Source organism: Phocoena sinus, chromosome X, assembly GCF_008692025.1.
Source record: "Phocoena sinus isolate mPhoSin1 chromosome X, mPhoSin1.pri, whole genome shotgun sequence".
Lineage (NCBI taxonomy): Eukaryota > Metazoa > Chordata > Mammalia > Artiodactyla > Phocoenidae > Phocoena > Phocoena sinus.
The window spans coordinates 77,305,770-77,331,410 of record NC_045784.1 but is presented as its reverse complement, the minus strand read 5'-3'; the positions used below and the strand labels follow the sequence as shown (position 1 = coordinate 77,331,410).

The following is a 25,641-nucleotide window of genomic DNA, read 5'->3' as shown; positions in this document are numbered from 1 at the left end:
TGTTGAATTTTGTTGAAAGCTTTCTCTGCATCTATTGAGATGTTCATATTTTTTTTCCTTCAAATTGTTAATATGGTCTATCACATTGATTGATTTACGTATATTGAAGAATCCTTGCATTCCTGGCATAAAGCCCACTTGATCATGGTGTATGATCCTTTTAATGTGCTGTTGGACTCTGTTTTCTAGTATTTTGTTGAGGATTTTTGCATCTATGTTCATCAGTGATATTGGCCTGTAGTTTTCTTTCTTTGTGACATCTTTGCCTGGTTTTGGTATCAGGGTGATGGTGGCCTCGTAGAATGAGTTTGGGAGTGTTCCTCTCTCTGCTATACTTTGGAAGAGTTTGAGAAATATAGGTGTTAGCTCTTCTCTAAATGTTTGATAGAAGTCACCTGTGAAGCCATCTGGTCCTGGGCTTTTGTTTGTTGGAAGATTTTTAATTACAGTTTCAATTTCAGTGCTTGTGATTGGTCTGTTCATATTTTCTATTTCTTCCTTATATGTTTGTTTTTATCAGGCAACATTTAGATATATTAATCAAAGCTTGATTCTTCTGGGCATATATTCCTTTATTGCACATCTCCAGACTACTGAGAGCAAGCAAGGGGCCAAATTCAGAGCAGAGGGCAAATATTTGCCTTAAACAGCCCAAGAACATATTCTTAATTGTAAATTTTGTTTTTATTTTTAGAAAAAGGGATAATTTAAAAACACGATAATAAAATGAATTTTCAAACTTTCTTTTTGGCATAGATGCACATATGTAGAAGAATAGAAATAGAAAATAGTGTGACTTGTAGTAAAATATTTAATCTTTCAACAATTCACTTTATAAAGAAAGGGGGTGAAAATTCAGTGGAAAAAGGAGAAACATAGTAGAAGGAAAAGATAAGGGGGTGGTAAGTGGAAGAGTATGAGTGCTGGGCAAAAACCTTAATGAGGTATCAGGTTAGTCTTTCTACTGTGTGAACTTGGTAACTTTCTGTGACGTGGAATGTGTTTGTGCTTGTTACTAAGGGGTTAAAGCGCTGCTAGTGTCTAATAAGTATATACCATTTGTCTAAGCAAGAATATATGGGCATTTTTATCCACAAAAGTCTCTCCATAAATACTAATGTCTAATATATGAATAATATGTGTATCAAAATTCTATAAATGCACTTGTAATAATATTTAGAAAATATACAACTTAGTTATCTACCATCTCATCTGGTTTTATAAGATTATGTGTAACACCTAATTTTAAAATCTTATTCAGAACATATCAGTGTTCAGCGTTTGTGGTCCCTTATGAATACAAATGTATAACATTTAAAATATTTAAACCTTTCTATCTTTCAGTTCTGTTCTTCTGAGTGATACAATTTTTTTCATGTCTCATGACTTATTTGTACAGTCTCTCAAAAAAAATGTTCAATGGCCATTCATTTTATTTCATAACCAGGAAACTATTTGGGTAGTTATACAGAAATTCATAGTAAATCAAGTGAATCGGAAGAAATCTATCTTCTTTTGTGAATCTTTAAAAAGCTTATTAAGTTCATTTATATCACTTATCACACTATATCAAAAAAATTAAGTGTTTGACTCCTCATAACAAAGAACCTAGCACAATCCCTCAATAGAAATGGAGTCACTTTCTTAACAGAACCACATATGTTTATGATTTATTATTTAACTGAAAGATGATAAAAATTTCAGTTGCAGGTATTTCTTTTAAAATTCCATCAGCAGTACAATAATTTGTGTCTAAGAGATGATGGGTTTAGTTCAAATCTCTAACTTTGTAGAATATTCTTCTAAAATTTCTATCTTAAATTTCCAGGTATCTAAGATATTTTTTCAAAACAAAATAGTTCAGGAAAATATTACAAAATATGGAGTAAGTCAGAAATAAGCTAATCAAAGTCTCTGGATAAGAGTAGGGTTTGAATAAGTATTAATTGTTGATATAAGATAAGATAACTACAATGAGTTGGGCCCAAATATTTATTTTTCAAAATGTTTTGAATATGTATGTAATTGTGTACAATTTCAGATATTCTGTATATTACAAGAAGAAAAAATCCATGTCTGATTGAAACACCTACCAAACAAGAACTAAATTATTCAACAACACTGCTATCTGGTGGTAACATATCCTAATATCAGGACGACAACCTAAGTTCCACAGAATAGGTTATTTTCTGTGAACACTAGAATTCTTAAGTAACAAAGTGGCACTGAATATTACTCAGAGAAATACAATTGCTAAGCGTTATTAAATATAAATGTATACTTGTTTATATCTAATTTGAAGGCCACCATGTATCACAAATTTTAAAAGGGATGTGCGTGTATGTATGTGTACTTGTATTTTAGAAAAGTGATTCTATTTTCTTCAAGATTTAAAAATATCACTATATTATTTTTCTTAGGGCTGTGCCACACGGCTTGTGGGATCTTAGTTCCCCAGCCAAGGATCGAACCCCAGCCCTCGGCAGTGAAAGCGCAGAATCCTAACCACTGGACAGCCAGGGAATTCCCAAAATACCACTATAATTTAAAAATGCATAATGTGTGCCTACTAGAATGAGAATCTACTTAGTCAAAATTCCACCATATTAAGCTTCTTGTTTGTACTTATCAAGCAGAGGCATGTGTGTTCATCTATGTTCTATATTTGCACTGCATTTGCATCACTATTGCATGACAATAATGTTAATTATTTTAAGAATATCAAAGACAAGATATTTTAACTTTTGACTGATCTTTGATCAATAACCTTGACTCACTGTTTTTCCATCCTGGCTGATAAGCCCTAAGGATGTGATTAAAGAATAAGGAATTGCTGTACTGTGCTTGTCTGAAGTAGAAATACAAGCTCAGTTATTTGGACAATAGTCTAATGTCTACATAAAAATAAAACTAACAGTTAATTTGAAAAAATCAGTTAAAATAATTCATTGATTCAACTAGATGTGATACTATGCAAATTAATTGTAAGTTCAATCCTCCCTTTGTGGTTCAAGAGAATGTTAGTGATTTAGTTGTTTAATGCTGTGAGACATTTTATTCTTCTAGTATTTATCCTAGAGTTATGTATAAGGATTTCTGAACAGAGACTAGAACTGAAAGCTATTATTTTAACTTGGGATTGTCCAAGCAAATGCATTAAAAATAAAAATTGCTACATGCCTCTAGATCAAACCTGTCAAATTTCTAATACAAATGAAATTAAAATGCAACAGTCTTTGATGAGAAAGATCATAAGCCATCTATAATTTTAATTTGCTGAAATTGATTATATAATCTACAACAAAAAATGTGATTATCAAAGGATAAAGTCTAGGTTTTAAATTAGATCAGTAAAGTGTGTGTCTGCATCTTCCAGGCTATAACTGAATTGTTAATCACAGGTGATTTTATAGATTAAATATTTCTCCTAAAATTAAGATGTCCAGAAGGAAAAAAAAAACTTACTATTTACTTTAAATGATGTAGTTTTTGTTTCCTCAAGGTATGCTATTCTACAGCTCTAATACAGTTAATAAAGCTGAGAAATGAATATAATTTGAAACATGTCTAAAGAGAAATAAAAATAAAATATCCATGTACATAGTCATTATTAATGTAGTTAAATGGAATTTCAAAAATGTAGACAATACACAATACTGATCAATATTCTGTAAAAACCAAAATGGGAAAATAATTTGAAAAAGGATACATGTATATGTGTAACTGAATCACTCTGCTGTACACCTGAAACTAACATGACATTGTTAATCAACTATACTCCAATATAAAATAAAAAAAAATTTAATGTAGACAAAAATAAACTTCTATTTGTCATTGTAGTTAAGTCTGGGCTGCGAAGTAAAAAATATCTGAAGTTGATTCCTGACTTAGTCGTTTACTATCTGTTTAACTTTGGGCAAGTCTCAATTTCCATATTTATAACATGGAGGAAGAATACTTCCTACCTCACAGGGGTACAGATGTAGATGTTTAAGATAAAGACTACTAAACAACAGAGGAGGCTTCTGATTATGTTGGGCCAAAATAATCAGAAGCCTCCTCTCTTATTTAAGTGTGTATACATATATACACATCTATATGTATATATATACATATAGTGGTTATCAAGTGTGCAAACTATATATATATATAGTGCAAAAGTATATGTAATGATTATCAAGTGTGCAAAAAGAATAGTTGTGAATAGGTGTACATTTATATTGTAACCATCATTTTCGGTTAAATGACTATGGATTTTTCAGTTATTGTAAACTTGTTAGTTTTGAGAATCAGCTTATCAAGTAAGTCTTTTCTAGAAGAGCTAAGAAAAATTTTGTCCCCTTTTAGTCATTTAACAGTTTCCAACTTTACCTGTTTGTCTTTAGTAGCTTCTGAAAGGAGAAGATTCTTCTATGCTGACTTTTTCACCACATAGCTAATATTTTAAAATTTATCTGTATAATAGTTAAAAACAATCATGCTATTAAAAAAAACTACACCTAGAAATATTCTCTGGAAATCAAATTAAGTTCAAATTATTTCTTAAAAGAATTTATGCTATGCAGAAAAAATACATGGCTCTGCTAAAAAGAAAAGAAAAAAAAAATTGTAGACCAATAACTGGAAGATAAAATGTTGTTGTTTGTTCCTAATGAAAACTCCTTAAATTCTGAAAGAAAAAACATATAATCTTAGTTATGTAAAATAAATTTTCATTCAAACAAGTATAACTCGAGCAAAATATGACTGGGGTTTTTGGCTTTTAAACTATTTCCTTACATTTAACCAAAAGTCTTTAATTTATATTTTGACAAACAACATGACCTTTGAAGGTGTGCTTGCTAAGCAAAAGTTTACAACTCCACTACATTAATCTATTAAAAGCCTAACATGTTAGACATTTTTAGCAGAAGAGCAAACACCTTTAAAATAAACAGGGAAAATATTTAATTTTCTGTAAATAAGCAAAACATAAGTTTAATAAATTGGATCATTCATAGTGTTTATGGAACTTTAAAACTTTAATGCATTTTGGGGTCCTAGGTAACAGGGACATGCTATTAAAATTAAGATGACTACAGAACTGTTTTTATAGTATTTTTCAAAACAAAATTCTTAGATTCAAGACAGATCTATGTTGTGATACAGCAGAGTATTATAGTGAAATTTCAGTCAAATTTTAAATTGCATGTACAAGATATATCTAATATTCAAGTTAGTAAATTATTTGAAATATGTAATATTGCCTTATAAAATGTAGGGTTTTTTCATAAAATCTGTCAATGAGTTAACATCTTTAATTTGTTCAAAAAGAATCACCACCTTTGCTACTTAATACACTCTTGTTTGATATTTACTATTCAAATCTATAACCAAATTAGTTGTAGCACTTTGGAACATTTCAGGCTATATGATCATTACACATCTAATTTTGCATTATTTACGTAAGCTCCTTTACCATGGTAAAAGATGTAATATTGTATGATGTAGTGAAAAGCACACTATCCAGAGAGAGATAAATTCTGTTCCAGACTGTCACTAACTAGCTTTTGTGACCTTGGGCAAGTCACTTCAAAAGAAATGGAACCTTCTGGAAAACAACAAATCTTAAGTAGGTGTAACTGATCACACTTAAACAGTATTTGCGTTTTAGTAAGTTACTTTAGAAAAAATTGCAAGTTATGCACAAAGACCAAAAATCCCAAAGGATGACCTTCCTAAGCAAAAAACAAACAAAAACACAATAAACTAGAGATTCAGGGATATTTCATGTCTACGAGCATGTATTTCACTAAAATGTCCCTCTTTCTTTACTTGGAGGCACTGATAATGAGAACAGAAGGAAAATCCTAACAGCGAACAAATTAAGTATATTTTCATCAAAACATTGCTAGTTATGAGTTACCTCAGCATACTGCTAGTTCCGTCAAGCTTGAGTATTTATCTCATAACCTTTGCATTGTTGTCTGCAGAGAAATGTTAACCCTAACACAGAGTAAATGTCTAAGAGACATCTCCTTTCTCTTCCTTGCTTTATTAAAAATTTTAAATCATTGCATAATTCCCAAGATAAGTTATCTACAACCAGTGACCCAATCTATTTAGCATAGTGAAAAGCTCATGGAATTTGAAGCTACTCCTAATTCGGTGGTCTTAGGCAAGCCATTTAGCTAATTCTGGACTAGGTTGATTCTTCATTTGCAAAGAAAAAAGAAAGACAAGGAGGATAAAAACGTCTGCACCACCTAACTCACAGGATTATTTGGAGTGTTAGATGATTATATGTGAAGTTTTTTGTCAGGAGAAATTCACCAACAAATATCAATTTTATGTAGAGAAACTGTAGTTTTTAAGGAAACATTAAAATAAGGATAGTGTTTGTCTTTTATATTCAGTAGCACTATGGCAGAATATGTGTCATCGTTTATACTTTTAAGTCTACTAATTATCTCATGAGATTCATTAAAGAAACTAAACAGGGTTTGCTTCTCTGACAAAAAAATATATTTTTATAATACCTTCTACTAATCTAGCTCTTCCAAGGGAAAATGAAGTGTGAACTCCCAGTGGGTAAAACTATTCACCCCACGTGGTTAACTACTATTACAAAAATCTATCTTACAGAAATGCTTGAATGTAATTCAAATAAATGAGAAACCTGAAACCTCCCAAAGTTCCAGGTTGCAAGGATTGCCAGGACTTAGAGCGATACACCTTAGATTGTGATTTAACATTCTATATCTAAGCCAAGCCATAGCAATAATAGATTTTCCTTTTTTCTTCCAAAAACTCTCCCTCCAGACCTATTCTCACAAATATTTTTATCTTCACGCAGAAAGAAAACTATTAGGAACTTGGCTCTTGTGCCGGAACCTATTTTAAATTGGAACCAAATCCTCAATTTTTCCTAAAAAGCCTTATCAGATTTATTCATCCTAGTACTCTTCTCTTGTTCAATATGATCACATCTTTATTTCTCAGCCCACTATGACTATTGTGTCATTGCATATTTATATGTTTGAAGTTAGTAAGGCCAGTGATATTATTCTAATTGTGCTGAATAAAATTCAATGAGTGCTCACCACAACTTTCTAATAGAAACCCAAAACTCCTGAAAGATTAAACATAATAAATACATTGTTAATTGTTCCTTTGATGTATAGTCTTAAACATATTTGAACCTAAAATTTTAATACACACACTGGCTGATGGAATGAATATTGTCCCAGGGATCATGCTGTCTTTGACATTCAATAGATATGTGAACTTAAGGAAAAAAAAAAACTTGTCTATGTGGCTTTCCTCATATGTCAAAATAGTCTAGTACCTGTTTCACAGGACTGTTGTGAGTTTCAGAGGAGACAAAATCTGTAAAATCCTGAAGTGTAAAAGAACAGTTTTAAAATGATAATGTAATCATTCACATAGTTAAAAACCTGGTAGTAGTGCCTTTCATACTTACTGAGACGTACTATTTCAGGTAATTACTTTAGACTTAATGCAGAGACTCATGATGAATCTACTTGGTTTTTGGTTTTTTCTTCCCCCAAAACTCAGTTGTTTCAGTTACTGGCAAAGCATGTTCTTAAGTGATTTAGTTGCTAACATTAGTGTATGATATAAAGAAGATATAAAGTGTAAGGACATTTCCAAAGGAAATATTAAACATTATGTTCTCAGAATGTCTTCCATTTCTTTGAAAGATGATGCTTCCTTGAGTTGTCAGTCTCCATCCTGGAACCTAACCTTAACTTGGAATTCTAGTTTTTTCTAGTGAATATAATCCACCCATTTCCTTAGTAATGCTATTACTAACTTTTGCAATCCTAACATATTATTAGTAATTATAAGTAGTTCAACATTTGATGTACATTATATGATATTATCTACTGGCTGATTGTGTTCAATCTTCACTGACACCTATTTTAAATCTTTACTAAAATTATATGACTTATAATTAAAATTCTGTCCAGTTAAACAATATTTTCCTCAAACTAAAAAAACACATTCTAATGCAGAGAAAGCTTTTGACAAAATTCAACACCCATTTATGATAAAAACCCTCCAGAAAGTAGGCATAGAGGGAACTTTCCTCAACATAATAAAGGCCATATATGACAAGCCCACAGCAAACATCATCCTCAATGGTGAAAAACTGAAAGCATTTCCACTAAGATCAGGAACAAGACAAGGTTGCCCACTCTCACCATTCTTATTCAACATAGTTATGGAAATTTTAGCCACAGCAATCAGAGAAGAAAAGGAAATAAAAGGAATCCAAATCGGAAAAGAAGAAGTAAAGCAGTCACTGTTTGCAGATGACATGATACTATACATAGAGAATCCTAAAGATGCTACCAGAAAACTACTAGAGCTAATCAATGAATTTGGTAAAGTAGCAGGATACAAAATTAATGCACAGAAATCTCTGGCATTCCTCTATACTAATGATGAAAAATCTGAAAGTGAAATCAAGAAAACACTCCCATTTACCATTGCAACAAAAAGAATAAAATATCTAGGAATAAACCTACCTAAGGATATGAAAGACCTGTATGCAGAAAATTATAAGACACTGATGAAAGAAATTAAAGATGATACAAATAGATGGAGAGATATACCATGTTCTTGGATGGGAAGAATCAACATTGTGAAAATGACTCTACTACCCAAAGCAATCTACAGATTCAATGCAATCCCTATCAAACTACCACTGGCATTTTTCACAGAACTAGAACAAAAAATTTTGCAATTTGTATGGAAACACAAAAGACCCCGAATAGCAAAAGCAATCTTGAGAACGAAAAAAGGAGCTGGAGGAATCAGGCTCCCTGACTTCAGACTATACTACAAAGCAACAGTAATCAAGACAGTATGGTACTGGCACAAAAACAGAAAGATAGATCAGTGGAACAGGATAGAAAGCCCAGAGATAAACCCATGCACATATGGACACCTTATCTTTGATAAAGGAGGCAGGAATGTACAGTGGAGAAAGGACAGGCTCTTCAATAAATGGTGCTGGGAAAACTGGACAGGTACATGTAAAAATATGAGATTAGATCACTCCCTAACACCATACACAAAAATAAGCTCAAAATGGATTAAAGACCTAAATGTAAGGCCAGAAACTATCAAACTCTTAGAGGAAAACAGGAAGAACACTCTATGACATAAATCACAGCAAGATCCTTTCTGACCCACCTCCTAGAGTAATGGAAATAAAAACAAAAATAAACAAATGGGACCTAATGAAACTTCAAAGCTTTTGCACAGCAAAGGAAACCATAATCAAGACCAAAAGACAACCCTCAGAATGGGAGAAAACATTTGCAAATGAAGCAACTGACAAAGGATTAATCTCCAAAATTTACAAGCAGCTCATGCAGCTCAATAACAAAAAAACAAACAACCCCATCCAAAAATGGGCAAAAGACCTAAACAGACATTTCTCCAAAGAAGATATACAGAATGCCAACAAACACATGAAAGAATGCTCAACATCATTAATCATTAGAGAAATGCAAATCAAAACTACAATGAGATATCATCTCACACCAGTCAGAATGGCCATCATCAAAAAATCTAGAAACAATAAATGCTGGAGAGGGTGTGGAGAAAAGGGGACACTCTTGCACTGCTGGTGGGAATGTGAATTGGTTCAGCCACTATGGAGAACAGTATGGAGGTTCCTTAAAAAACTACAAATAGAATTACCATATGACCCAGCAATCCCACTACTGGGCATATACCCTGAGAAAACCAAAATTCAAAAAGAGTCATGTACCAAAATGTTCATTGCAGCTCTATTTACAATAGCCCGGAGATGGAAAGAACCTAAGCGCCCATCATCGGACGAATGGATAAAGAAGATGTGGCACATATACACAATGGAATATTACTCAGCCTTAAAAAGAAATGAAATTGAGTTATTTGTAATGAGATGGGTAGACCTAGAGTCTGTCCTACAGAGTGAAGTAAGTCAGAAAGAAAAAGACAAATACCGTATGCTAACACATATATATGGAATTTAAGGGAAAAAAATGTCATGAAGAACCTAGGGATAAGACAGGAATAGAGGCGCAGACCTACTGGAGAACGGACTTGAGGATATGGGGAGGGGGAAGGGTGAGTTTTGACAGGGCGAGAGAGAGTCATGGACATATACACACTAACAAACATAGTAAGGTAGATAGCTAGGGGGAAGCAGCCGCAAGGCACAGGGATATTAGCTCGGGGCTTTGAGACAGCCTGGAGGGGTGGGATGGGGAGAGTGGGAGGGAGGGAGACGCAAGAGGGAAGACACATGGGAGCATATGTATATGTATAGCTGATTCACTTTGTTATAAAGCAGAAACTAACACACCATTGTAAAGCAATTATACCCCAATAAAGATGTTAAAAAAAAAAATCACATTCTATTAAGATGTATCCATATTGCCTCTGAAACAGGAAAAAGGAGAACTGACCTAAAGTTATACAGCCAGATTTGATTACTCTAATTCACAACATTGTTTAATGTTTTTAGCATTTCTAATATTTGTTAGGTTAGTGCAAGTAATTATCTCCTATTTTTTCTTATAGTTGTATGATCCTGAAATTGTCTGGTGCTTTACATCATATTCAATTCTATATAGTTTTTGAGTTTTAGTGCCATTGTAAATTAACTCAATTTTTCCTCATTCTGTCTCAATTCTTGACCAGTGTATTTTCATAGAAGTAGTATCTCTACTTTCTATAGAGCGATTTTCCATCTCTAGCCTTTGAAAATAGGAATCTAAGAGCTCTGTCATTTTTCATCTGGTTTTTTGTTGTTGTTCTGTTCTTTGTATTTCTTCTCCTCTGTCTATTCTGCAGTTTCCCCCTTAAAAAAAGATATATGGTATTTTGCTTGCTATACATGCTTCCTCAGGCACATAGAAACAGTCAATGCTTAACATTATTAAATAATGTTAAGAGTAATGAAATCCAAGGCATTTTGGCAGACACACAAGTTCATTTAGCACTTACAAAAACCATTTCAATCCAGTTGGCCCTTTAGTTCACTGGGATCCTCAAGTTGACACCAAACAAGCTCTACTGGTTGCTATTAAAGTATCAGAGCTTAGAAAAGACTAATAGAGTTTCACCGGAAAGGCGGTAGCTGCTGAATCCCAATGCCATAATTAAGACATGAATCCCAGCTTTGAAGTGACAACTTTTTCAGTTGTTTCCCTAACCCTGCCAGATCCACAGCTGTGCCTCCTAACAAACACAGTTTAAACACTTAACAACTTGACTTATTTCAATAGCTCCTTTCAATGTTGTTTGTTTTAATTTGACACTGGTTCCATACCAAGAGGTACTGCACATAAAGAAATGACCAACGAAGATTTCCTAAACGGATTATGATGAAAAGTTCACTTAGATTAAATGGCTATTCTGCTGTAGTCTATGATAAAAATCTAAGTGTAAAGAAAGTAACTAGGCACCATGTCTAATTTACTAAATGTCTAATTTACCATTTGTTCCTGCTTTGAGGGGAGTTTTAGGGGATAGCAAATATAAAATAACCTCTACCAAGTCTCTTTCGTCGTTGTTGTTGTTGCCCTAAAAAATGTCAGATACTAAAAAGAAAATAAAAATAATGTCTTCGAGCTAGGTAAATGAAAATTTAATTGGTCATTTTACTCTGATATCTGAATAATTAACTGATATGTTCATTTCCAATATGTCACAAATGAATATCTTCAAAGATCTATACCATATTAAAGTCAGAATTTTGGGATCTCGTTGGAAAAGTTCTTAAAATATTGGTAAGCTATTGACACCACGTGGTCAATGGTTTTCTTTTTGAAATTGTATAAATGTATGTACATAGTCCTTATAAAATAGATTTGAGTATAAAATGAGCAAGCAACTGTTTTTTATTCTGAGCTACAGTTTCACCTGATATAGTTACATCAAAGGTTAAAATCAATTTTAATACCCAAATGCAATAATTGTATATCATTTTTAATTTTTGAATATTCCATCCCTTGCAAAACAGCTACATTGAATCTTTTTTTTAAAATCTGTTACCAGACTTCCCTGGTGGTGCAGTGGTTAAGAATCTGCCTGCTAATGCAGGGGACACAGGTTCAATCCCTGGTCCGGGAAGATCCCACATGCCCTGGAGCAACTAAGTCCTTGCACCACAACTACTGAGCCTGTGCTCTAGGGCCCGTGAACCACAACTACTGAGCCCACGCACAGCAACTACTGAAGCCTGCACCCTCTAGCCACAACTACTGAGTCAACGTGCTGCAACTACTGAAGCCCATACGCTTAGAGCCCATGCTCTGCAATAAGAGAAGCCAAGACAATGAGAAGCCCACACACTGCAATGAAGAGTAGCCCCAACTCGCCACAACTTGAGAAAGCCCGCGCGCAGCAAGGGAGATCCAATGCAACCAAAAAAAAAAAAAATCTGTTACCTTTTGCTTACTTCACCTTTTCATGCTTGTTTACCAGACTAAGAATTAACCCTTTGTTTTCAGTGTGGTTTGAAAGGCAGCAGCATCTACATCCCCAGGGAACTTGTTAGAAATGCAGAATTTCAGGCCCCAGATAGAATCTACTGAATCAGGATCTGCATTTTAACGGGGTTCCCCAGATGAATGGTATGCACATTAAAGTTTGAGAAGCACAGGAATAGAATATAACTTCCTAGAAACTGGAGTTTAAAATAAGTCATCAGCAGTGATGGTGATTAATTAGAAGTTGTGTATTGGCTCTATTTCTCAAGTGTTTAGATTCTGTTAACAGCTACACTGCTATATAATTTTTTAGCATTGGCCTTATATTCCCATAACTGTTTACTCTTGTATGCAATTCGAAGTCATTCAGAAGCCATATGATATTTAATGGATTCAAACTCCCTTCTTCAAATACTCCTTCTTTGCACTCATTCACTTTACAAAATGGCCAGCATATATCGTAAGTGTTTTATCTCATGGATGTTAAAACCGAGTTCATGAGCTAAGAAAAGTTGCAGGACAAGGGATGTTGTAAGAAATGTGGAGCCTGACTGAAGACTAAAATAACAGTCTTAAACTGAGCAATTTTTTTCCTGGTGTAAGCAGAAAAAACAATGAAATCCTTCCTGATGACGGTAGAGCAAATTCTCCATGTAAAAGTTTTATTGTTTGTGTGTTTTCGTGTATGTTTATTACCCATTCTTAAGCGTCTTTTTAAAAAAAATTTAATGTATTCCCATGTTTTTTTGAAGATATTTGATCCTAGTAAAACTAGCAAACAAGTGTCAAATAACAGTTGAGATATTCCAAATATACAATATGAGAAGTGAGAGAGAAGCCAGCCTAGGCAGTTTCAAAAAGGTTGCATATTTCACACTAAACTGAAAACCAGGTCCTATCACCTAACACTCTGGCAGTGTTCTTCTCTACTTGATTTCTTTTTTGTCCCCTTCTTTCCCCTCTGCCACAAAGTAAAATAAAGCAGTCTAAGGTTATGCAGGGGAGAAAGGTAAGCTTTGCTTTGGCACATTTTGCCTACATTTACCTGACCCATATTCCCTTACACATACAACTCCCGACATGAGCAATAAGATCACGCAACAAGCAGACTGAAGTTTAGAAAATTCACTTAAAATTTTCCCCAAATTATATTTAAACCTTCAGGAAAATGTACATTAAAGTCCTTAGGTAAATATGTATTTATAAAAACAAAACCATCCTTTGGGGTATGTACGTTTCTTGCTATATTAAGTAAATGGGCTTTTCAAGTCCCTTTTAAAGAGTTAAAATATTTATATACTTTAATGCATTGATGCTTTAGTCTATTCACTCTACCTTCATGTCAAGATACATTTTGCATGTTTTATAACATCATATGCACAATAGACGTGTTTTTAATAATCTAAGTTCAAAACAAAGTGTGGAAAACATAGCATTTTCTATACCTAAGTCAGATTGGGAAATTGTACAGCTTAATAAAGCCAAAGAAATAAACAAGCAAGTCCTGGATATATTTAACTTTCTGATAAGGTACAAAACTATTTCTGCATTTGAGCAAAGGAGGGAACAGGCAAGGTTGTAGAGTAAATTAAATAATGTTATCACCCAATACCTTACATGAGCTCCAGTTAACACTCATTTCACATCTCTGAGACTTAGTTTTCTTTTCTGTAAAATTAAGGGGTTGGACTAAATGATCTTTCTGGTCCCTTCCACTTCCAGAGTTTATGAAACTTGGACCATTCTTGGTATATTATAATGTACCACCTGGCACTCGATATTTGTTAAATTTAATCTAATGTGACTATATATTACTTTTTTGTTGTTGTTGCTTATTGTTTTTGCCCAATCAGAATATAAGCTTCTCAAAGGAGATACTGCCTTAAATTTCTTTAAGGACCCCCTTTCTCAACCCAGTCCAACCACCACATTTAAAGTATTGTAATGCTGGACCAACAATAGGTTTTTAGATATTGAGGGCTAATGAATCAATGTGTTGAAACTGGAAATACTTGCAGAGCCAAGGGACAAGGAAAGAATACATGGTAGAGCTTTCTGTAAAACATCATATAAATTTTTTTCATTGGAAAGGGCCTTGAAATAATGTAAAACTTCTTCATTTTACATTTGGGAAAACTGTATTCCAGGGAGATGAAGTTATTTGTTCAAGATCACTCTCTGGATACTAATAAAATATAAATCATAAAATACCTTGTGTTCACACAATTTAAATAAACCTCTGCTCTCATTTCCTGTACCCAAAACCACAGGAAAAAGGAGTTTATAATCCTGAAGACAACAGTAAATGATTTGCATATTGGGAGCTTAATGTCCTTTGGTTGATATGATACAAACCTACACACAATTGATTCCCAAAGATATTTTGCTTCAAAGATGGCATATCAGAAGAAAATCAGTATTTACAAATCATTGTCAAATATTCTCTAAAACAAATCCTATATAAAATATAGATGTCCTAAAAGAAAAACAAATTAGGCAATAACACTAAAAATGTGCCACATTAAGTAAAATTAAAGTTTATGGAGTGTCATTATGATGGGTCATAATTTGAATTATTCTTATAAATAAAACAGAGGAAGTGTATGAGCATATATGAGCATGTACTGTTAAATTTCAATAGTCTTATTATTTTATTATATAATATTTACAGGGTTAGTAAGAGGAGGAGAATATGACACAAGTAAACAGTTAAAAGATAGACTTATTTAGATATATTTGAATATACTTGTCTTTGAAATTTTTATTTTTTAATCCAAGAAGCATTATTTTTTGTTTTCTTTATATTCAGAACTTTGAGGAAATATACTCAAAGAAATACGAGGCAAGGCAGGTGTTGGGAAAAGCCCTGGTTTGGAAGCCAAAAGTCCTGTATAGGCTTCCCCTCTTACTAACTGCAAAGCCTTAGAGATAGGATTTCACCTGTCTGACCTTCAGTTTCCTCATTGAAAAAATAGGTACAACCATGCTTTCTTTTTCTACTCAAAGTTTTTTATTAGACTAAAATATTTACTTTTAAAATTATATAAAATATAGGATACTGTATAATTTTTTATTTGTTTTCAGTATGCGGGCCTCTCACTGTTGTGGCCTCTCCCGTTGCGGAGCACAGGCTCCGGACGTGCAGGCCCAGCAGCCATGGCTCATGGGCTCAGCCGCTCCACGGCATGTGGGATCTTCCCGGACCGGGGCACGAACCCATGTCCCCTGCATCAGCAGGCGGACTTGCAACCACTGCGCCACCAGGGAAGCCCAGATACTGTATAAATTAAACTAGGAGAATGAATTGAAACAAGAGGGTGGCAGAAAATTTAATGTTCTGTTTTCATTTCATATGACAATAAGTGAATTGTAAAAATCAGTACAATCTTGATTTGCATTCTAATAACTTGAAGATTTAAAAAGAAAGGAATTTTCATATAGTTTAATTAAAATCCATCAGGAAATTAGTTTTATTGTCATGCTAAAGGATATGTAAGATTAATATAGTTTTTATTGAGAGAGAAAAATCCTCTCCTAGAATTTATTCTCTTCTTTCTTTTGCCTTTCCTCTTTTTGTTTTCCCAAATCTACATATTCAAGATGAGCAGATTAGGTGGAAAAAATCATTCTTTCAGATCTGGGCTGGAAATGACAACTATAGCCATTGTCACCCTTAGATTTAAAATTTATTATACTGATTTGATGCTTAACACATTAAAGTCAATTAAAAGGGCAGCTTAAAATCCTTGATCAGTTGAGGATGTTTAGAGTGTAAAAGATAATAGAAGCATTTATGATTTCTGCCAAGCCACTCTTCTAATTCAAAAACCGTAATTGAAAAAGACTCTTTATCCAATTTATTTTTACTGTTTGATAATGAGAATGCAGTCTTTCTACAGATGTAACCAAATCTCAAGACACTTTTCACCCTAAAATAGCTTTCTTCATGTGATAAACCTGTGTTTTACAATTAATGTTGCACAGGGCATAAATCTTGAGGGACCATTACATACAGGTTATTTGATGTTTTCTCTCAACAAAAGATGAGCACATTTTGGGGATGATGCCTTCTAGACGAACTTCTATTGAAAAATGAAACCTTTTCAAATAGGATTAGATTAACTTAAACAATGCAAGCCAGTCTGGAATATCAAGGCATCTTACATAGTTTTCTTCATTCTGGATACTGAATGATCAATAAAGTCTTCAGATAATAGAACTCTGCTCAGACAATGACATGTAATTTGGAATGTTATAAAGTCAATCCAATTAAATATACTTATAAATTTTATTTTTCACAAAGGTAAAATTTACATATGTCATTGATGAAAGAATGTATCATCTATTTTTATGGCATACTCTTTCTTACCTCCCCAATTCCCAGTGATGTTGAGCCAACCTCAGTGCATGTGGAGATACGGACAATTTGAGAATTGCCCATTTCCCACACACACAAAAATAACTTCCTACAAATGCAGTACAAAGCAAGGGTTCCTTTACCTCTGAAGATTGACATAGTAACTGTGTATGTTCGTATGAACATGCTTTGACAAAGGCCTTAAAGTCCTTTGTGTGTGTGTGTGTGTGTGTGTGTGTTAGGAGAGATCTGTCTGAGGCGGACACCTTCTCAAAATATTTAAATTTGAGCCCCTATGACAATTCCACAAAGCAAAAAGGAGGGGGAATAAAAATGAGAAAGAAACTTTCACTGAAAACATAGAAATAATGACCCATGGGAAGAGGACACACCAGAAAGAATGGGATGCCGAGAAACAGTTTCAGGAGTGTATGGTGAGAAATTCAGAAAAGTTGAAAATACTCCCCAAAGTACAATATTTAAATCCCTAGCTGTAACCAAAGGAAAACAGACATTTGCAGGCATGATAAAAAATATAAGAAATCCAAGGAATTCCACTATAAATCTTGTTTGAAATAAAACAGCAAAAGACATACACAGATGGCAAGAAATATTCTCGTGAGGAAAATTTGAAAAATCTGTAAGTTTAAAGTAGAGTTTCCGTGGTTCCCTTTTTAAAAAAAACATCTTTGAGGTCACTGAAGGGGAAGAGAGTCCAAGGTAGCTAGTGGGAAGAAAGAAGTAAAATGGAGATTAGTGGAGAAATTACCTAGGTAGGTAATGCAGGGAAGCAGCAGCGAGGGAAGACTGATGGGAGAAGGAAAAAGAATAGAGATAGAGGTGTTTGCTAGGGCCTCAAGAGGAGGAAAAAGCCAAGATTAAGGGACTCTGATGGTTGGTAGAGAAAGAGCTGAAGTGGGTAAGGATGGGAGGGATGATATGGTGCACGGAGATGATGCAGGGAGGTGTGTGGAAAATGAAGTGCGGTGGGCATAAGTGTGCTTGCAAGTGACTGAAGGAGTTTACTCTGATGGTGGAAGATGGGGAATTTGGAAGGTTGGGTATGGAAGCCGAGATGAGCCTAAAGATAAAACTATAGAGATGATTATGACTAAAGAGAAATTCTCTTTTCCAAAATGACATTCTTAGTTTTATTGATTTACCTTAGGCCCTCTTCATTCATTTGTCCTCTTCTCTGGATGTTACAGTATCTTCTTACCTTATTTACCTCAACTCTCTATTCCAATGCATTAGTTTATTCAAATACACATTTAAAGAAAACAACAAAAATGTTTCTATTGTGTGCCACCTACTGCCTAATTTTCTCACCTGTTTATTTGTTGTTGTTTTTAACATATCTGCTTTAAAAATCTTCAAAGTGGACTATGCCTACAAAATACACACACAAACCCCCTAACTCCACAGTGGGACATCAAGCCTCACCCCCACCCGCCCTTTCCTTACTTAAGTCTGTATCAGGTTCTTCCAGGTCTACCTCCTGGCTAGCCACTGCTTATGAATGCCTATTTTTCAAAGCCAGAGAGACACCTTCTTTATGAATCTTTTTTCAACTTCTTAGCAAAAATAAATTCCTCCCTCCATTATGTTCAATTAGAGCATTAATCACATTGTATCATAAATTTGTCAAAGTCTCCTGGCTCACAGAAACCCAAACAACCTTTTCCCATTCTCTTTTGCATTCCTGTAGCCTAGCACATTGTCTGGCACAGTAGGTGACTAATTAATGTTTGCAGCTTCTTTGGTGAATAAATAAACAGATGACCTTCCTTTAAAATACATGAAGCAAGATTATTGGAGAAAATCAGATTTCAAAATTTCATCCCCTGAATAATTCCCCTTCCTACTAATAGAAAATGTGGCAGCCATACATATTTTGTCAATTTAGCTTAAACCAGTGGTTTATATAAAGTCTCCTTGTCCGCACGCCTCCCCTCTCTTCGCCAAGAACCTTGTAAATCCTGATTAAAGGCTGTTGTGGACTGCTTGCACAGAGAAAAGGAGAATTTTCTGCTTTCTAAATCCCTTACCAGATTTCTCCCTGCCACCAGCAGTCTGGAAGCTCTCTATCAGGAATTTCTATCTTTCAAAGAACATAAAGTTTTGAATACAAAGAGAAGAAATAATGTGAAAACTGCAATTCCTTCTGCCAGGCCTCCCAGCTGCCAAACCCCAACATTGCTTGGGCATCCATCAGAATCGCATTCAGGTGATTAAAAAAAAAAAGTCTCCTTTCAACCTTTAGCAAATGATTGAACTCTAAAAACTGAATGCGCTTTTATGCTTGGTCTGAGTTTCCTTCCCATTCCTGTATTTCAAACGCATAGCAACTCTAAGTTTGCTGGCTTTGCTGATATAACATGTAAGGGAAGCCTTCCACCCAAGGGAAGAAAACAAAACCCCAGATTTACAAAACAGAAGAATTCTTTGCTCCTGCTCCCTTTCCCCCAAATCTCCTACCTGCCTCCAAACCAAAATACAGTCAGTAGGTAAGCAGTTTGTTGCGATCCTCTCTGAAGATAATTTCCTTGGGAAGGAAACTCAGTTCCAAGGCCCAGACGCCTCCACACACGCTGCCTTCATCCCCTCCCTCTTGCCCTGTGCAACCTTCTCCAACTGCGCGCTGCGGTCCTTCTCCCAGAGCTAAAGAAAAAAATTGTCTGCAATCAGGGGAAACGGATTAGCCTCTAATTCGGGGAAGCAGGGGGTTGCTCCCTTAAAGGGAGAAGAGCAGACTCAGAAAGGAAGTCGCAGCGGGCTTCCGTCTTGTAAAAGCCCATTTCTGAATCTTCCCAATTTGGCGCGCCGGTCTCTAGGAGTGACTGCGCAGCTTTATAATAAAGAGGACGGTGGCCTGCCCCTGCGGCAGCAGCTCCTAGAGCCTTTTGTAACTTCCAATTTTCAGTCCCTTCTCTCACTTAAGGGGACTCTCCACCCTGTGCCAGCGCCTCCAATCGTCCCCCTCCCACACCTCGCCATTTCACTGGGAAGACGACCCTCTTCGCTTTCTAGGGAGCTTGTTCTGTTGAAAGCAAAGAGACAGCCACAGGATTTTAAGGATACCTGTCTTCACATCCCCCTTCCTTATAATCCAGGGAGGAGAGAAAACAGCGGAAATTTAACACTGGTAACTATTATTTCATCTGAAGAACTAGCCTTCTAGAATGCCGCTAAATAAGTAGATTCATAGTGAATAGTGAAGGTGCAAGCTGAAAACAGGAAGGACTGGGGGGGAGGGTCGTGGGGGACAGGGACAAGGAGGGAAGGAGTGCAGGAAGACCCTACATCTGTATCAGATTCCGGGTTCAAAACCGACCGCGGCCGGGACCGCAGTAACCTCCCCGGCCCCGGCCGCCTCGGCGCGCCTGTGGGGAGCGAGTGAGCGTGATGGATGGGCCGAGAGCGAGAGCGCGGGAAGGAGGCCGAGAGAAGCGAGGGCGGCTGCGCACAGGCCGGGACCAGCCGCTCGGCCTCCTCTCCGCCCGCCGAGGCCCTCCGGGGCTGACATCATTGCCAGAAGGAGGGACTGCCCATGCGAAGGCGTCTGGAGAGCGAGGTTCTCGGGCCTCGCTGGCGGAGGCGCTCCCTCGCCGCTTGGCAGGCGCAGCGCGGTGGTGGCCGGATTCAGCCCGCGTGAGCTGCGCGCGGCAATTCTTATTTTAGCGGAGGGAGGAAGGTATATTTAGACCTTAGCGCGTCCATCTCTGGGTTCATTCGTCAGAACCGCCCGCACACCGTCCGCGCTCCCTCCGACGAACCAGACAAAGGCAAGAAAGGGGGAAACACATACAAATACTATTACTTCGACTTGCTTTCAAATGTCCCCCCACTCGCCCAGGAAAGGATAGCTCTAAGGCTGAGATTTCCCGCCGTGATTGTTTCAAACAAGATTGAGAGTGGAATTCCATTTAGTCTTCCCCAAGTTCAGAAGGTGCCCGAAAGTACCCTTTTTTTTCCTTGAGTCACACCTGTTTTAACCTTTCATGGGATGGGAGGAGTCTCTTTAGTCTAAAGCGCCGCTACCTTCTCCGGTGTTTTGCTCCATGTTGAGGATTCTTCGCACGCTCCTCAGGTTGTTTCCTTGTTGCAGCGCTAAGAGCACGCAAGCGGTGTCAACACCCTCGCCCCCTCCCCACATTTCCTGTCCCCTTCACCGCCTATCGCGATGTTTAAACAATTTCTTCCACACACTTTCCTTCGCACAGTAACGGCTCCTATGTGGGGTTTAAAACCAAGCTTGGGATGTTTCCACGCAAGGACTCGCTTTTGTTTGGTTCTCCCTGCTTAATTTTATTTATTCTTTTGTCCTCGCCCCTCCCTCTTCTCTCAAGTCTTTGCTTTGTGGGTGTGTGCCGCAGTGGCACAAGTTTCTATTCCCAGCCCCCTAGCCAACATTTTGGAAGGGCACCCCGCTTGGAGACTCGACCGCGCACCCGCAGACGCGCGCGCACACGCACTCCACATGCGCGCCCCAGCGCCCCCACACCCCAAACCGCAAAGGAGGCCAAAGCAGTGAAGCGCAGAATAATTCATTCTGAAAGCGGAGACGCCGTTTGCTGTTGAGCTCTATAAGTCTTTCCTTGGGGGAGAAAAGGAAGTGGTTGGAGCTATACGCTCTTGGAAAGTGACACACACACACACACACACACCTTTATTTTTTCAAGGGGAGGATGTCAATTTGCGGCTAAGCGCGCACATGCAAGTCGTGTCTCCAACCGAGGGCAGACTGCCGCTCCGCTCTTCCAAGTCTCTAAAGAAAAGACCCATTTGCCGCTATGAGCTTTTAAAAAGTCACCTTTTCCGATGACTATCTTAAGAGGCATTCATTATCGCGAAAAGGGGCTGTTTTATGGCTACGCGCTTAAAAAATTAATTCCTTTGTGGACACATAATCTGTTTTTCGGTCCTATCTTAGTCCACGTCATTCATTTATGGGATAGGTAGGCGGGTTTTGACTAAGGGATTAAAAATCATTTCTTTACAGAAAGAGCAACCGCTTTATGTTCGGCTACGCTCTTAGAAAGTCTTTTTTTTTTTTTTTTTAATGAGAAAATGATGCCGTTTTCCTGCTATGCAATTATAAGACGTTGCTTTTTTTAGAGCTAGGCAGAATTTTCCACACCTACCATCTCCACATCCAGCAGGTGCTGGCTGAGCACAGCCCCAGAAGTAGGACGGGAAGGAAGGGCGGGGGGGCAAGCGTCAGGCGGAACTGCACGGGGGACCCTGCGCGCTCCGTGGCGCGCTGCACTCTCCTCTCTGCGCCGAGGGTCGGGCTCCCAAGGATTAGAGCCAGCCTGGCACGGATCCAGATCCGGAGACCCCAGAGATTGGAGCGCAGCGGGACCGGACCGCCCTGGAAGTCCGAGCCGGGCTCTGGGCTCCGGCCTTTGCCCCTCTGCTCAGACCGCTTCGCCTGGCTAACCCGAGAATCCGGAGTGTGATCTTTTCCCAGCCCCTGCCGCAATCTTGAGTTTCTCTCAGCTTCGCAGAAGCTGGCTGTATCTGTTAAAGTGAAAGACCTTTTTGCACGGCCAATGTTGAGGAAATTCATGCGCGGACACTTTTCTGACAAAAGTGAGAGTTTTTTCAAAGTAACCAAGCCAAGCCGACTGGTGGCTGTGCCAAAAAGATATTCTAGCCGCACTCACCTCCAGGGTTTGCTCTTTCTCTTATCTCCAGGGAAGAGATGGGGGAAGGGAAGACACAGGAAGCGTCTCTAAAATCACTCTGTGGTCCTAGTCAAAGACCCCAAGAGCAGGCAGGCGGAAGCCTCCGCGCAGTAAGTGCGGGACTCACGCTTCACACGCCGCACTCTGTTCTGGCACCCGGACCGGATACTTACCTTGTTGTCCAAGCCACTAGAGGAGAAATGAGGTGGTAAGTAAAAAAGAGAAAAGGCTTCCGCTAGCCCCACGGAGACTGCGACTGCTGTAGCGGGGCTCTGCCGCCACAGCTCGCAGTCCGCGGAGCAGTTGGAGTCGCGAAGGCTTCCTTTGAGGCTGTTTGGGCCGCCCGGGTTGCCTGGGCTGCCTGTGTCGCCGCTGCCAGTGCCACTCTGCGCACTCTGTTCAACTGCCTTTTTGCTTTGCCGCGCGGGCCGCTGCGTGCAGCTTGAGCTCACGGCTCCTCCCGCCCAGACAGTTCGCCGACTGCAAGGAGCCAGTGCCGAGCCAGCCCTTTTCAATGGCGAGTGGGAGGGACTCGATAGAGGGGGAGAAGGGGGAAGGAAGGGGGGTGAGCGAGTGGAAGGCGGGTCGGGGGAGAGAAGTGAACCAGTGCCCTGACCGCCTGCTGGGAGGGGATGGCGCAGCACCAACTGCTGGGTACCCCCCTCTGGTCCCCACTCCCTGCACCCCACGGCTCCAGGGGCGGCCCCTCCAGGCTAACGGGGAGCCGGGGGAGAAGGGCGGGGGAGAAATGGAGGTAAGCTTAGGAAGTTACCGTTCGCCGCCCCAAGAAGGCGGCAGGAAGCGCGCTGGCGGCACCCTCGAGTGCGGGACCCGCTGCTGGGAAAAACGCACCGCTTTAGGGCTTCCCGCTTTGCGGAGCAAAACCAAGGGCATATTCCGATCCGCTCGGTCCTCCGCTCGCTGCTCTCTTAGGCTTCCCTTTAAGTTGAACTCATTCGAATTATCTTACGGAAGTTTTATTTTTCTTGTTCTGTGTGCTTTTCTAGCGATCCCGCTGACCGCCCTGACTCCGGCTAGAGAACAAGCGTCCAGCAGCACCATTTTCTATACAAAGGATACTTAAGGCAGACCAGTGGAAATAGGGGCCCGAGCCCGGCAAAGCCGCAGTTGGAGCCGAGAGACTGTGCCTTCATATATCACACTCAACTGTGAGCCGGGTCTGGTACCTCGATTGCCTTCAGATTGATTGGGGGTGGCGGAGACGGGGGTGAGGGGGGAGATCTAGCATTTGGCTACCCCAGATTGCAAGTACGAGTGAGCGTAAGCAGGTCAGTGGCTTTGGGCTGCTTTAGTGGGGTCCAGCCGCTTCGCTGCCGGGGACCGGGCAGCATCGCGGGCGTGGACAGCGCGTTTCCGCGGTAGGAAAGGATGCAGGAGAGGGAGGAACCCAGCCGCAAGACTGGTGCTTGCCAGCGCGCTCCAGCTGCCTAGTCGGTGACGCCGGGGCGGGCATCGGGGTGTCAGGTCTTCCAAGACCACTAAAGCGACCAGGGGCAATCTGGCTGGTTTATGGCTCGGATGGGTCGTGGGTATCTAGAAGCAGGGCTAATTCCCCCGTCCCTGTTATGGGATTAAAAGCAAATAGCAACAACAACCAAAACCTCCCCAGCTGTTCTACTCCGATTCTTGCTCCAAGGAGCAAGTCCTTAAATTTACCCAGAGGCTGGAGAATGAACCAGGTGAATTCTTTAAATTCCTCTCCAGAAAGGTGTAGGGTTTTAGGTTTAGGTTTTAGCATCCATTTTCCATGCTTAACCAATAGAAAAACTTATCTTTCGAGTGCTCTGCTTTGTTTTTGGAAGGAGGAAGCTCTCTTTCCTGAAATAAAAGGAGGAAAAGTAGATAATGTTTTCAGGCGCCAAGAGCACAGTATTCATTTTTATTTTTGTCTACTGAATGGAAGGGGGAATGCATCTGCATAGGGATAGAACATCAGGAAGGAAAAATTTTGCCAATTATCGTGAGTTGATTTTATCTAATAGCTTCTTCATGGAAAGTTATTATTATTTTTTTATTGAAGGGCAAATCTTTCTGACTTCTTTCCCTAGTATGTCCCTCTCCATCTTTGTAACTGCCGTCTTTCCAATTCCTGACAGTTTTAAAGGTTAAAACCCTGGTTCAGATAATCCTTACATCCCCCCCCCCATTTTGTTCCTCTTGTCTTTTTTCTTCTTCTTTTTCTTTCTTTCTTTCTTTCTTTTTTTTTTTTACACCTACAGCCACTACTGGGAGGGACATTAGCACCACAGTTCAGTGCAGTCTGCATGAAAGAGGACACAGGAAGTGTTTACTACTACATTTTACTCCTCCTGTAACTCTGCCTGCATTATTCACAGTATCCAGCACATGTATTGTCCGCTTCTCGGGAGCTGGGAAATGTCTTGGAGTTGAAATTAGAAGCTGTCAAATGGTTACAGTTTACAGCTCTGACTCTTGGGGTTTGCACTGCTGGATGAGACTCAGTCATAGGTGATGGCAGGAACTCAATGAAAATAAAATCAGTGATTGATCCAGGAAAGTGTGGCAAAGCCATGCTGTGGAGGCACTCTCAGAGCACTAATAATCATTCATAACATCCACATTAGATATCAGTTAATTGATGTGTTAAGATTTCCATCTAAACCCAAGGCAGGGGGAGAGAACTATTCAGTGACTCTTATGAAGTATTTAAAGTTATCATCATGACAGTCTCATGAGGTTAATATTATTATCCACATTTTACAGTTCCTGAAACTGAAGATCACAGACAGGTAATTTGTATAAGACCATGGAGCTGAAAAGTAGCAGACTCTGGATTTTCATTCAGAGTGTGAAACTCCAAAATGCAGCTAAATGGTTGCTTTATAGTGAATCTGGATACAGCACAACATTTAGTTTTATGTGTCTAGTCCAATAGAAAATGATCTCTGTAGAGTAGCAACATTACTTACAGACTAAGGAGACTACTAGTTGAACTAAGTAACCCAGAAAATCATCTGAGAAATTGTTTGTTGATAAAAGTAACAGAAATCCACATCTGAAAATAATGGAAAAATGTTCCCATTTTCTTTTCTCCTTTTCTGTCTGATGGTGGCAC

At 38.4% G+C, this 25,641-nt stretch overlaps 1 protein-coding gene across 1 annotated transcript in view; it reads right to left on the bottom strand.

Moving 5' to 3' along the window:
- PCDH11X (protocadherin 11 X-linked) overlaps positions 1-22,959 on the bottom strand; it is a 773,446-nt gene extending 750,487 nt beyond the window's left edge. Inside the window, exon 1 of the mRNA XM_032620904.1 lies at positions 22,718-22,959. The gene's annotated coding sequence lies outside the window, so the exon portion shown is untranslated. The remainder of the gene's footprint in view (positions 1-22,717) is intronic.
- Between the last annotated feature and the right edge of the window lie 2,682 nt (positions 22,960-25,641).